This window comes from Pleurodeles waltl, chromosome 10, assembly GCF_031143425.1.
Source record: "Pleurodeles waltl isolate 20211129_DDA chromosome 10, aPleWal1.hap1.20221129, whole genome shotgun sequence".
NCBI classification, from domain to species: domain Eukaryota; kingdom Metazoa; phylum Chordata; class Amphibia; order Caudata; family Salamandridae; genus Pleurodeles; species Pleurodeles waltl.
Window position 1 is genome coordinate 111,489,540 of NC_090449.1, and position 14,398 is coordinate 111,503,937.

The following is a 14,398-nucleotide window of genomic DNA, read 5'->3' on the forward strand; positions in this document are numbered from 1 at the left end:
TCGGATTCTCTTCTCTAACTGTTACAGTGTCTCATTACTTTAAACCCAAAATGTGTTTCCTTACAATATTTAGTAGAATATGGCAAAACCATACAAGTGAACAAACTTCAAAGGCTAACGACCAGTCTGTTAACCAGAGCTAATAATAACAATTCACTTCAGAGTCTGGACAGTATAAATACTTCACACACAAGTAGGGACTTCATCACAAGCAGCCATATTATTTTAGGGGGGTCAGTAACTGCAGTTATCAGCCCCACTAGAATGGTGAGATCTCTGAAAACACTATGGATCTGTTTAATTTTACCCAGAGATTTAGGGTGAATCTCCAAGCGAAAGCCGAGGAATTAACCAGGGAAATCGGACCTCAAATTACTTTTTCCACTGGTAATTTCAAATTTCTTAGTGGACAAAAAAGTGAATCCAAAAAAGACAGAGTGTGCATGTTTAAGGTAATAATAGGCCTCTGCGATGGAATGTACTAAATGGAGTACCTGTACCTAGACCTGAAATGTTTACCATGCCTAGTGAAAACAGGAATGTATGATCTGTAGGACAACTGGACCATTCTGTATTCTTGGAGATCAAACAATATTAATGAAATAATTAACACATTAAGTCTACATTATTACAGTACAGTACAGCTGGGCTTAACCAGTGAAGAGGGCTGCCGATTACATAATGATAATTAATGAGCAGTGTGCTCCATTGGTGGGACTTACTGACAGGAAGTGCATAACTCAAAGCTTTATCAAGTGGCTGAGCCACCAGTTATATATGAGTGTGCCCCATGAAAATGCAACTCTTCCATTCTACTTCATTATGGTATGACATGGTAGCAAGGAAAGTGAAAAAGATAACGAAAACACACTGACTTATCCTGGCAGTTTTCCAGAGGAATACTTAGTGGATCTCCCCAACACCTGGAAAGCTGTAAGGGGATAGTTACCATGGACCTGTCCCATTATGAAAAAAGAGCACAAAAGAACCCCCTCCACATGTTACCACATATCCCAACCCATCTGCCAAGGGACCTTATTTACACCCAGCATGTGGCTACAGCACCTAAGTAAATGACTTGGAACAATTAGCTCATTTTACTGCTATTTGTTTGGATAGGGGGTATTTCTGTAATCCTTTCTGCTCAATTGTTCTGCATAAGTCGCAATGTTTTCCACCTACCTATACTGGGCAGTACAGTACTTCAATATATTCCCTAGGCTTTGTGTATTTTAGCTGTTATGATTATAATTTATCCTTGCAACAAGGGAATACCAATGATAACAAAAAAATCTAAATGTTATACATAACCAGTAAATAAAGGTTACTCACTTGCAATCCTAGTTCTCCAGCAACAGTTTTGATATTAAAGTTGCAACCACTGAATGTGCATGATTTTAGGATACTTTTTTAAAGGACAAAAGGATCGCCAGTTTCAAGACCTACATCACAAACTTTACTTTGAAAAACAAATATAGGGATTTTACATTTGAGAAAAGACTGTTTTATCTATTCCAAATTGCTATTTTAAAAAGGGTGGAAAAGAAAGACAATGCAACAAACTAAAGGCTGGGGAGAAAACCAAAGTAATTAGAAAACAAGAAAAGAAAGCAACAAATATAGCATTATTATGTAATGAATATGTTACTTACGCTGTAAGCATCTGTTCATGGCATGCATTGCTGTAGATTCACATGGTCTGTATACGCCTGCCATCTATTGTTGGGTCAGGATGTGTGCAGGTTGTTTTTCTTCAAAGAAATCGTTAGTCACAAGGTAGAGTGACTTCTTCTTGTATGTGACACTGTGCATGAGCATCGACTCCATTGTTAGATTGTTTGCCAGCAAGCGGGTGAGAATGGTGTGTAGAGTAAGTGTAAGAAATAAGATGTCCATGTGAAAACAGTGAGAAACTGAAACAGCCACAGGTGTCCGGGGAGGAGGGAGGGCACATGTGAATCTACAGCACTACATGCCATGAACAGATGCTTACAGGGTAAGTAACATTCCGTTCAAAGCATCCGTGGCAATACATACATATGCTCTGCACAGACTGTAAAGCAGTGTTGTAGTTGTATGAAAAAGTGTATGTAACACTGCCTGACCTTACGTTGGCTTCGTAGCATGCTAAAACATCCACACAATAATGTTTGGTGAAGGTGTGTGGCGTGGACCATGTAGCTGTCTTACATATGTCAGCTATTGGAATGTTTTCTAGAAAAGCAATGAATGTTCTCTTTTTCCTAGTACAGTATGCTCTAGGAGGAGTAGATCAAGTTATTTTGGCTTTAGCATAACATTTTTGGATGCATTTTACTACTCATCTGGCTTGATTTGGATATAGGGTTACCTTTATGAGGAGCTGAAAAAGCAAAAAAAAGTTGCACGTTTTTTCTGTAAGTTTTAGTTCTATCAATGTAGAACATAAGGGTCCTTTTAACAACTAATGTATGGAGGGGCCTCCTGTACAAAGAATCTGGTTGTGGGAAAAAGACTGGTAACTCGATTGGTTGAGGTGAAATTGAGAAACCGTTTTAGGGAGAAATTTAGGGTTGATGCAAAGAACCATTCTGTCTCTGTGCAGTTGGAAGAAAGGTTCTTCCAAGGTTAAAGGCTCGAGCTCACTAACACATCTGAGTGAAGTGATAGCGACTGAAATGCCACTTTCCAAGAAAGGAACTCCAGGGGGCATGTGTAAAGTGGTACAAATTGAGGGCCCCATAAGTAATGTGAGAACAACGTTAGGATTTCTTGAGGGTGCAGGGGGAACAGGTGGTGGAATAATTCTTTTGAGCCCTTTCATGAAGGCTTTAATGACTTGTATTTTGAATAAGGAGATGTGTTCTATTCTGTAGATAGGCCCCCATAGCAGCAAGATGTAATCTTATGGTTGTGATCACTAACATACCTGTGGTTAATGAAGCAAATATCAGACAATGTCTTGCACATTAGCTTTGAAAGGGTCCATGTGTTTTGAACAACAAAAGCTGACAAATCTTTTCCATTTTGCCACGTAGCAAGCTCTATTGGTAGGTGTCAGGATATAGGTTTTCTTGGAGTAAGGGACCAACAGTTTGACTACGTTTTGCAGTTTTTTTTTTATTTTACTTGGGTGCACAGCGGTATAAGCTTGACTATAGGTCCTCTTTCGGCATCTTCCATCAAAGTTTACACGGCCACATGAAGTGTACCACCACGCCGAGTACCTCAGAAAAAAAAAAGAAAGTCGCACGTAAGTCTTACTGTCGCAATTTATGAGTCCGACTGTCACCTTTCACGTCAGTGTTCAAAAAGTGGGATATTTTGTTTTTGTGGGTCTCACATGCACATAATAAGCTTCTTTCCCTCAGAGCTCAATCTTATCCTATCAAGATTAAGGACCTGTCACCCACCGTGGTTTCGAGTGGATGTAGAAGGAAAGGAAATGTATGCTTGTAAACCAGTGGAAGGAAGACAAAAGAAGGATAGAAGAAAGAAGGAAAAACACAAGAAAACACTCATGCACTCACATGCACTACAACAGGCTATTCCGTATTATGCCCAGGGGTCAATGGACTCCAAGACAGTTATTTTGAACGCATCTGCCGAAGCCACGTTCCTCCTGGAATGTGGCTGCGTCCGTAGGCGCCTCAGCAGGCTCCTTGTTGCCCCCTTTCCGCTGTAGCAGCATTCAGCCATTTCTCCCTCGGCATCTCCACAAAAGTGAGAAGGTCTCCGGCAATCAGGCGCTCTGCTGGTTTTCTCTCCCTCTGGTCGCCGGCGTCTTCCTTCACGGCTAACGTCTCCTCCGGGAGCTCCTCCCCTTCTCTTCCGGGCTTCCCTTTTCTTCTGCTCTCTTTCGTGATGAAGGTCTTTAGGGAGTGGGCATCCCAGTGAGACCCTGCCCACTCAGTCTTGTCGGAGTGTTGCTTAAAGGGCCAGCACTCCATATCCTGCAGGGTGATGAGAGGTGCACAGGGGTCAGTGGCACAAGGCGGAGGGTGTCGAAGTATACTACCTCCAGCCTCGTGGCATTAGGTCTACAAGCTTCCTCAGGAATGTTCATACATTCTGGGGGCAAATTAAGGTAACCAAACTATGACCTCAGGAGCTAAATCCCTAAGTTGACAGTCTTTAGGATCTATGTGTCTGATTTCTCCATGGTTCTGAGTGAGACGGTCCAGCCTGTTGGGGAGCTTCTCGTGGGGAACTACAAAGAGGTCTAGTTGTGTTGTTAACCAGGGTTGGTGAGCACAGGTGGGAGTTACTAGGATCATTGTCAGCGATGTTTGCCTGAGCTTCAGAACCAGAAATGGAAGGAGGAGAGGAGGAAAAGGGTAGGCAAATATCCCTGACCAACTCAGAGATACTGTGCTAGAAGATGAATGTTGTGATGCAGTGGTCTGTGAGAGCTGTGAAAGATGCAGAGACCGTGCTCCCCGTTTCTGTAGACAGTACATGGCTTTCATGTTGTCCTTCCAGACCAAAACAACCTTGTGAATGAGGTGAGGAAGGAAGACTTTCAGAGCTAGGTGAACAGCTTGAAGAAGTTCCTAAGGAGACCCTGGTGTTTGGTGTCCCATATACCCTGTATTGTGAGGTCCTTCAGATGTGCACCTCATCCTATGAGTGAGGCGTCCGTTGTGAGAGGTAGGTGGGGAACAGGGTCAAGAAAGGCCGGTCCTTCAACATGTTGTTGGTATTCCACCACTGCAGAGAGTGATAAATTTGGCAGTCTATCAACACTAGATCTTGTAAATGACCCTGTGACTGAGACCACTGTCGAGCTAGACATTCCTGTAATGGACGCATGTGTAGTTGGGCATGGGGTACTATAGTGACACAGGAGGCCATCATCTCTAGGAGACACATTACTGTCCTCACTGGTATTTTCTGATTTGGTTGAAATTGAGGTAACAGTATCTGAAAATTCTTCTTGCAGAACTGCGCTAGCACTATTTGTGCGTTTAGAGTGGCCCCTAGATATGGTTGTATCTGTAGAGGCTGTAGGTGGGACTTGGGAACATTGACTGTGAATCCTAAGTTACATGTCTATTGTAATCTAAGTTTACTGTTGACACTGTTGGAGAGTGTTGGTTTGGTTAAGCTAATCGACCAGGTAGGGAAACACATGTATGTTTTGTCTGCATAGACAGGCCGCCACCACTGCCAGCCACTAGGTGAACACTCGTGGTGCAGTAGTCACCTCGAGTGGAAGGACTTTGAATTGATAGTGTTTCCCACTCACCACAAACCTGAGATATTTGCAATGACCTGGGTGTATTGGCATGTGAAAATATGTGCCCTTTAGATCGAGTGTAGTTATAAAGTCATCCTGTTGAAGTAGTGAAATCACATCTTGTAAAGACACCGTGTGAAAGTGTTCTGACAGGATATATTTGCTCAGTGGCCTGAGATCTAGGATTGTCTGGGTATGAGGAAGTATAGGAACTACGCTCCTCGACCTTGGTGTTGAAGAGGAACGGATTCTATAGCTCCTTTGAGGAGGAGAGCTTGGACTTCCTATGTAAGCAATGTCCGATTTCTAGAGAGCTGATGAGCGTGAGGAGGAATGCTGAGAGATGTGATAATGAGCTCCAGACAATAACCATGTGAATAATGTCCAATACCCACTGGTCTGATGTTATAGTTACCCATGAGGGTAGACAATTTTAGAAACAACCCCAACAGGTGTTATATGATCTGGGGAAGTGACGGAAGTCATTGCTTAGTGGTGGTGATGTCACCGCGAGGGGAAGCACCTTTGCCGCCTCTACCCTTGGCATGGTTTCCCCTGTAGAAACCTCTATAGTAGCTTTTGGAAGGGAGTATTGACTCTGACAACGGTTTTAGGAGGAGAAAGCTTCTGAAGTGGTGGTCTTTGAACCCCCACAATGGCTGGAACAGCAAAAGGAGCCCCTAGGTGTAGATGTTTGAAAGGCCTCCATGAATTTAGCCATTTCTGTGTCTTTTTAAAAAATGTTTTCAAGGGTCTCATCAACTTGCGGTCCAAAATGTTGTTCCTTGTCAAAGGGTACAATTAAGATGTTTTTGAACATCAGGATTGTACCCTGAAATAAGCAGCCAAGTGTCTCGCCGGAGCAGGATGCTATTATTAATGCTTCTTGCTGCAGTGTCGGCAGAGTCACGGGCACAGCGTATTGAGGTATTAGATATCAATCTGCCCTCCGCAACAAGTACCTGTCCCCTTTTCCTGGGCTCATCTGGGAGATGCTGGAGGAGCTCCTTCATTTCTTCCCAGTGAGCACAGTCGTATCTGGGAAGCAAACCCACTGAACTAGCGATAAGCCAATGGTTTGCTAACTGGGCCGCAGCCCTCTTCTCCGCTGCGTCAACGTGCTTACTTTCCTTGTCGGGTGGCAGGGCATCACCAGACGCTTGTGAATTGGCCCTTATATGTGCACTGATAAGTACCAGTGAATCTGGTGATACCTGTCCTCTAATATAAATATATAGGATCTGAGGAAGAGGCTCTATATTTCTTGTCAAACCTGGGTGTAAGTATTATAGCCCTAACCGGGTATCTGAAGACGTCATCTGTGTGGCATAACATGCCAATAAGCATTGGTAGGTATTAGGTGCCCCTCCGTGTAGAAGACAGTGTTTCAAAAAAGAAATACTCTTATAGAGGTTCCTTATGGAGCTGGATGCCAAGGAAGGTAGCACCCCTAGCTATTAGTTCCTGATATGTAGTGGTATCATCAGGAGGTGATGGGCATGTGGGGTATAAATCTGGGTCCGTGTCCCCGGGGTGACCAACATCATAGGTGTATCAAGGGTCACTATATGATGGTGTTCCAAAAGTGTTGTCCCCAGTATCAGGTGGACCTGTATTGTCACCAGGGGATCATTGAAGGGAGGTGTCTAAGGGATTTGCAACAGACTGTGGTGAAGATGGTGAGTCTGGTGGTGGAATTAGTGCAGGTGGCTTCGGAGGTGGTGAGGGTGGTGGGAAAGGTAAAGGACTGGTGGCTTTGTCTGTTTTCTTCCTTTTGGCTGGAGCAGGGTAATTAAGAACCCCTTGAAAATACAACTGTCTTTTTTTGAAGATGGTGGTATTGTAGGTGGTGGCTTTGCCAGAATTCAGCCAGTCTTTGGCTTAATCTTTATTTGTTGCTGCAGAGTATCCAAATTCTACTGTAATTTATGGAGATTAGCTTCACTTGTGGTTCGATGCCTTTTTCGATGTTGACCTCGAAGCTTTCAGATCAAAGTCAAAATTGTGTTTCGGTGCTAAAGTTCCACTCGGCGTCGAGGCTGTGGATGTTGACGGTTGGCTCAGCACTGATGGCTGGGCAGGTGCCGAGGTTGTCGTTGCCAAAGGTTTCAGCTTCGGGTGATGTTTCTGTGCCATATTGCCTGAGTGTTTTTCCAGGAAGAATCCCTCTTTTTCCTTAGTTAACAGTGGCTGACAACAAGTCTGATTCTGCGTTAGGGTCAAAGGGTTCCTTTGCCACTGAAGAAATCTTTGGTGGTGACTTCTCTGAAGCAGATGACAGCCAAAATCTTTGATTCTGCCCAGAAGCTGAAGAACTAGCTTTTCCTTCAAGAATAGCCAGTGACATTTGGTCACACACATTGCATTTTTTTGGACTGTGCCACAGATGAAGACAACACAGCATCTATAGTCGTCCAGTCTATGAATACCTCACTATGATAACATTTGCCTTAGAGGGTTACAATCTGTCAAAGAAGATGAAGCTGGCTGAAGCAATGAAAAGTCCAATGCTAGAGGAATTACCCCTGGAAAAAAAATTAAATAGTATTTTAGTAAGCCCAGTCTCTAATCTTAATGCAAAATTTGGGTTTCTATTACTCAGCAATAACCAATGCTTTCAAGGGAATGTCTCAGTACTTTCTTATAGGTTTGCAAACTCCTGTGACTTTAATTCAGGAAGAATATTCAAATTAGTTACTTTCAACAGATATGATTCTTTTAACATTAATATCACATTTGTATATTAACCTTACCTAGGGCTCCAATACCATTTTCCCCATTCATTAGCATTCTTCTCATGGGGCAAATTTAACTCCTAAGGAAGAAAATAAGTTACTTACTTGTAACTATGGTTCTCCAGTATTGTAACCTTCATAGATTCACATGCTTGAATCATTCTCCGTCGTCGAGATGGGAGTTCCTGGTACCATAGAAAAGATAATGTCTACCTAGACATAATAATAATAAAAAAGGCCTATTGGCTTACTGTTACGTAACCTCTCCAAGTCATTATGTCAAAAAAGACCAAACTGCAGAGTACACCAATGAGGTGATCCCACCCTCTAGAACCCTCCTGAAAGGAGCTACAGTACCTCAGAATTTCCCCTGCACGTTGTGCTAGGGAGTCTCCACTGAGCTCTGCTCTTCTCTTCCAGTTTGGGATTAGATTTATCCTCACAACTTGCTTTCTTGTTTTCCAAGAGTGTTGGTTTTCACACTCAGAACACAACTGGACTAATGTACAAGTTACTTACCTTCGGTAACGAAATATCTGGTAGAGACATACTCTAGCTGCAGATTCCTTACCTGGGGGAAAATTCTAAGGTAAGTAATCTGCAACTAGAAGTCTCTATCAGATAATATGCTCAAGAATGTCTGACAAGGAGAAAAAAGGTCTCTTCAGAGCCTGCAATACATGTGGGAAGAAAAGACTTAATTCGGAAGACCCACATAAAGACTGTATATATTGCCTCTATCCTGATCACTCTGCAAAAGAATGTAAGGTATGTTGTACCTTTTCTTCTAAAACTCTAAAGGATAGAGAGGGAAGGCTGCTTATTTGGCTCAAGAAGATGAAAACAAGGAAAAAGCCTGTCTCAGATTCAGACAGTGATGAGTCTTCCTGGTGTTCAAAAAAGTCTCAGAAAAGACAAAGATCACCTCATTCAGAAAGGGGTTCAGAACAGCCCTCTAAAGCTTTCAAAAAAGACCTCACAGGGGTCTGGTAAAGGCAGAAGCCTATCAACATTACCTCACGAAGGAAAATCTTCCTCAGAAAAATCAAAACACCGGCCTTCTACTTCAAAGAGGGTTTATAAACCTTCTTCAGAACCATAAACACCTCCTCTGCAGGTAATTACTACTTTTAAAAAGCCTTCTTCAACTCCTTCAAGTGACATACCGTCAACGACTCCACCGTCGGCGAGGTCGTTGCCGGCGACGCCATCGTAAACGAAGACTTATACTACTCCAGTATTGGCGACAACAACATCAATCAATCAATCAATCACATTTATAAAGCGCGCTACTCACCCATAAGGGTCTCAAGGCGCTGGGGGGGAGGGGGTCAGTGCTCGAAGAGCCAGGTCTTGAGCTGCCTTCTGAAGGGGAGGTGTTCGGGTATGGCGCGAAGGTGACTGGGCAGGGAGTTCCAGGTCTTCGCTGCCAGAAAAGAGAAGGATTTTCCTCCGGCGGTGGTTTTGCGGATGCGGGGAACGGCTGCCAAGGCCTGACCGGTGGAGCGCAGAGTGCGCGGAGGGGTGTAGAAGGAGACGCAGGAGTTGATGAGTTTGGGTCCGAGGTTGTAGAGGGCTTTGTGTGCGTGGGTGAGGAGTCTGAAGGTGATCCTCTTGTTGACCGGGAGCCAGTGGAGTTTTCTCAGGTGTCCGGAGATGTGGTGGTGGCGAGGTATGTCCAGGATGAGTCGTGCTGCGGCGTTCTGGATCCGTTGAAGTTTCCTCTGCAGCTTGGTGGTGATGCCGGCGTACAGAGTGTTCCCGTAGTCCAGGCGGCTGGTGACGAGGGCGTGGGTGACGGTCTTCCTGGTGTCGATGGGGATCCAGCGGAAGATCTTGCGGAGCATGCGGAGGGTGTTGAAGCACGCTGAGGTCACCGAGTTGACCTGTCTGGTCATCGAGAGGGAGGAGTCCAGGATGAAGCCGAGGTTGCGTGCGTGGTTGGTCGGTTGGGGAGTGCTGCCTAGGGCGGGGGGCCACCAGGAGTCGTCCCATGCGGAGGGGGTAGGGCCGAGGATGAGGACCTCCGTTTTATCTGTGTTCAGTTTCAGTCGGCTGTCTGTCATCCAGGTCGCTACTTCCTTCATGCCGTCGTGCAGTCTGGTCCTTGCTGATGTGGGGTTGTTGGTGAGGGATAAGATGAGCTGGGGGTCGTCGGTGTAGGATATGATGTCGAGTCCGTGTTTGCGTGCGATGTTTGCCAGGGGGGTCATGTAGACGTTGAATAGGGTGGGGCTGAGGGAGGATCCTTGGGGTACGCCGCAGATGATCTCCGTGGCTGCGGATCTGAAGGGGGGGAGGCGGACTCTCTGGGTCCTTCCGGAGAGGAAGGAGATGACCCATTCCAGGGCCTTGCCTCTGATGCCGGCGCTGCAGAGGCGGTCTATCAGGGTGCGGTGGCAGACCGTGTCGAAGGCTGCAGAGAGATCCAGGAGAATGAGGGCCACGGTTTCACCCTTGTCGGTCAGGGCTCGGATGTCGTCCGTGGTTGCGATGAGGGCGGTTTCGGTGCTGTGGTTGGCCCTGAATCCGAACTGAGTGGAGTCGAGGGAGTCGGAGGTTTCCAGGGCGGCGGTGAGTTGAGCGTTGACGATTTTCTCAATCACTTTGGGGGGAACGGTAGGAGGGAGATAGGCCGGAAGTTTTTGAGTTCGGTGGGGTCTGCTGTAGGTTTCTTTAAGAGGGCGTTGAGTTCTGCGTGTTTCCAGCTTTCAGGGAAGGTAGCAGTGGTGAGGGAGGCGTTGATGACGTCTCGGAGGTGGGGTGCGATGATGTTGTCGGCCTTGTTGTAAATGTGGTGAGGACAGGGGTCGGAGGGTGATCCCGAGTGGATCGAGTTCATGACGCGGGTGGTTTCCTCGGTGGTGGTAGGGTTCCAGGCGAGGATGGTGGAGATGTCGTTTGCGGCTTCCGGGGGCGGGTTCATGTTGGTGGTCGTGAAGCTGTTGTAGATGTCGGCAATCTTACGGTGGAAGAAGGTCGCGAGGGAGTCGCAGAGGTCCTGTGAGGGAGGGATGGGGTTGGTTTCTGCGTCCGGGTTGGAGAGCTCTTTGACGATGCCAAATAGTTCCTTGCTGTTGTGGGCGTTGTTGTCAAGTCTGTTCTGGTAGGCTGTTTTTCGTGCGGTGCGGAGGCGTTGGTGGTGTTGGCGGGTGGTGTCCTTGAGAGCTGTCAGGTTTTCCTCTGTCGGGTTGAGGCGCCATGTCTTCTCGCGGAGGCGGCATTCTTTCTTGGAGTTTTTGAGTTCGGTGGTGAACCAGGAGTTTTTCTTGTGGTTGTTGGTGTTGGTTTGGGTCTTCAGAGGGGCCAGGAGGTTGGCGCAGTCGGAGATCCAGTTGGTGAGGTTGTTGGCGGCCTCGTTGGGGTTGCTGGTGCTGGTGGGTTGGTTCAGGGAGAGCGTTGCTGCGAGTTGTTCTGTGGTGATTCGGTTCCAGTATCTTTTTGGTGGTTGCCGGGTGTGGTGATGCACGGTGGTTTTCTTGAAGCTGAAGTGGACGCAGCTGTGGTCCGACCATGTGAGTTCGGTGGTGTGGCTGAAGGTGATGTGTTTGCTGGAGGAGAAGATGGGGTCGAGCGTGTGCCCGGCGTAGTGGGTGGGGGTGTTGACCAGTTGTTTCAGTCCCAGGTTGGCGAGGTTGTCTAGAACGGCGGTGGTGTTGTTGTCGGTGTGGTTCTCCAGGTGAAAGTTGAGGTCTCCTAGGAGGATGTAGTCGGTGGATGAGAGTGCGTGGGGGTTGACGAAGTCTGCGATGTCTTCGCTGAACTTGGTGCGGGGTCCTGGTGGTCTGTACATGAGGGTGCCTCTTAGGGTTGTCTTGGGGTCGATGTGGATCGCGAAGTGGAGGTGTTTGGCGTCGGGAAGTGAGTTGTCGGTGTGGGTCGAGATGCTGATGGAGCTTTTGTGTGCGATGGCGATGCCTCCTCCGGTGCGGTTGAAGCGGTCTCTCCGGATGATTTTGTAGCCGTCGGGGATGGCTATGGCGATGTCGGGTGCCGAGGAGGGGTTCATCCAGGTCTCGGTGAGGAAGGCGATGTCTGGGTTCGTTGAGTTGATGAGGTTCCACAGTTCGATGGCGTGCCTGTGGACGGAGCGGGTGTTGACCAGGATGCATTCGAGGTTGCTTCCGGGGGCGTCGTTCTTGGTGGTGGCGGTGTGGGTCCGTAGGCAGGTGAAGCGGCAGTTGCTGCAGATGAAGGGTCCGTGGGTACGTTTGGAGGTGGCGCGGTAGCAGCCCGGCGCGCGGCCGGGGTTGAGGTTGGCGAGGGTGGCGGAGTCATAGGTCAAGCGGGGGGCGCGGGGGCCAGGGGTTCGGGCACTAGGCGCGGTCCAGGCGCGGACGGGCGCAGACGGGCTTGCCTTAGGTGCGCCTTCGGCGCGCCAGCGGCGCGCCCGCTGCGCCGCCTCGCAGCGGCCGCCATTTAAGGGGTAGGTGGGGAGGCGGGGTCAGCTGGGAGGCGGGAGGTGGGCGGGCAGAGGAGCTGGAAGCGGCAAAAAAGAGCGGCAAAAAAGAGCGGCAAAAAAGAGTGGCAAAAAACGGCGGGAAAAGCACGGTAGGAGCGGCGGGAAAGGCGGCAAGACGGCGAAAAGGGAACAAGAGCCTACTAAAATCTACTAAAAAGGAGGGGCTGAGAGGGGAGGACGGCGCACGGCACTCGGGGGCACACGCACGGGATACAAGGAGAGAAAAGGGGAATTTCAGTCACTCGGGGGCACACGCATGGGATACAAGGAGAAAAAAGGGATTTCAGTCAGCACCAGCACAAGCTCAAGCACTCGGGGTACACGGGCAAGAAGGGGGGAGCACACTCACAGGAGAGGAAGGCAGTCAGGGACTGGAGGCGCTGCGTGAGCAGGGGAGCGACCTACCCGAGGGTCAGTGGTCGCTACCTCTGCCTCGCAGCGGCCGCCATTTAAGGGGTAGGTGGGGAGGCGGGGTCAGCTGGGAGGCGGGAGGTGGGCGGGCAGGGGAGCTGGAAGCGCCAAAAAAGAGCGGCAAAAAAGAGCGGCAAAAAAGAGCGGGAAAAGCGCGGTAGGAGCGGCGGGAAAAGCGGTAAGACGGCGAAAAGGGAACAAGAGCCTACTAAAATCTACTAAAAAGGAGGGGCTGAGAGGGGAGGACGGCGCACGGCACTCGGGGGCACACGCACGGGATACAAGGAGAGAAAAGGGGAATTTCAGTCACTCGGGGCACACGCATGGGATACAAGGAGAAAAAAGGGATTTCAGTCAGCACCAGCACAAGCTCAAGCACTCAGGGTACACGGGCAAGAAGGGGGGAGCACACTCACAGGAGAGGAAGGCAGTCAGGGACTGGAGGCGCTGCGTGAGCAGGGGAGCGACCTACCCGAGGGTCAGTGGTCGCTACCTCTGCCTCGCAGCGGCCGCCATTTAAGGGGTAGGTGGGGAGGCGGGGTCAGCTGGGAGGCGGGAGGTGGGCGGGCAGGGGAGCTGGAAGCGGCAAAAAAGAGCGGCAAAAAAGAGCGGCAAAAAAGAGCTGCAAAAAACGGCGGGAAAAGCGTGGTAGGAGCGGCGGGAAAAGCGGCAAGACGGCGAAAAGGGAACAAGAGCCTACTAAAATCTACTAAAAAGGAGGGGCTGAGAGGGGAGGACGGCGCACGGCACTTGGGGGCACACGCACGGGATACAAGGAGAGAAAAGGGGAATTTCAGTCACTCGGGGGCACACGCATGGGATACAAGGAGAAAAAAGGGATTTCAGTCAGCACCAGCACAAGCTCAAGCACTCGGGGTACACGGGCAAGAAGGGGGGAGCACACTCACAGGAGAGGAAGGCAGTCAGGGACTGGAGGCGCTGCATGAGCAGGGGAGCGACCTACCCGAGCGGATCCACTGTATCCAGCCTGTCGACCATTGCTTCTTCCTCGTTGACGATGTCCACGTCGACGGTATTTAAGACCAGACCGTCGACGATCAAAATAAAGTTGTCATCGTTGACGCCATCGGAGCTCCGAGATCTTCAGGAAGTTGCTTGTTAGCCAACACATAGCAGATCTTAATACACAACTATCCATCAAGAAATAGCTTTTGCACTGCTTTGCCATTCTTTGCTCCAGAGAACTGCATAGTAAGCTGATCTCCACCTTATGTTCCTTGTACGATTGATGTAAGAAGTCAGCACTCTCATGCAGTCAAGGTGATGGTGGTTCTTGTCCTCTTTCAAGGGATGAGGTAGAGCGAAAAATGTCAGAAGAGTCATGCCTTGTCTGGCATCACCATCTTTTACAGGGATGCAGCTTGAGCGTTTAACATCAGTTTATCCCCCAAAAATTATTTTTCTTTGTGGCTCTACGGATGTCCGCGACTCTGATTCTCGAAGGTGACTACTTACGGATATAAAAGGGATTGATTTGTTTTTGGCTTTGCCCAAGAGGTTGACGTTAAGCTTACTACATGCCAGCTTCTATACCGCATTTTGGACGGGGCG

The 14,398-nt window shown here is 48.4% G+C and overlaps 1 protein-coding gene across 2 annotated transcripts in view; it reads right to left on the bottom strand.

Annotated features, from left to right (window-relative positions):
- The window catches only part of GAA (alpha glucosidase), a 480,333-nt gene that overhangs the window by 22,844 nt on the left and 443,091 nt on the right, over positions 1-14,398 (bottom strand). The window lies entirely within an intron of this gene.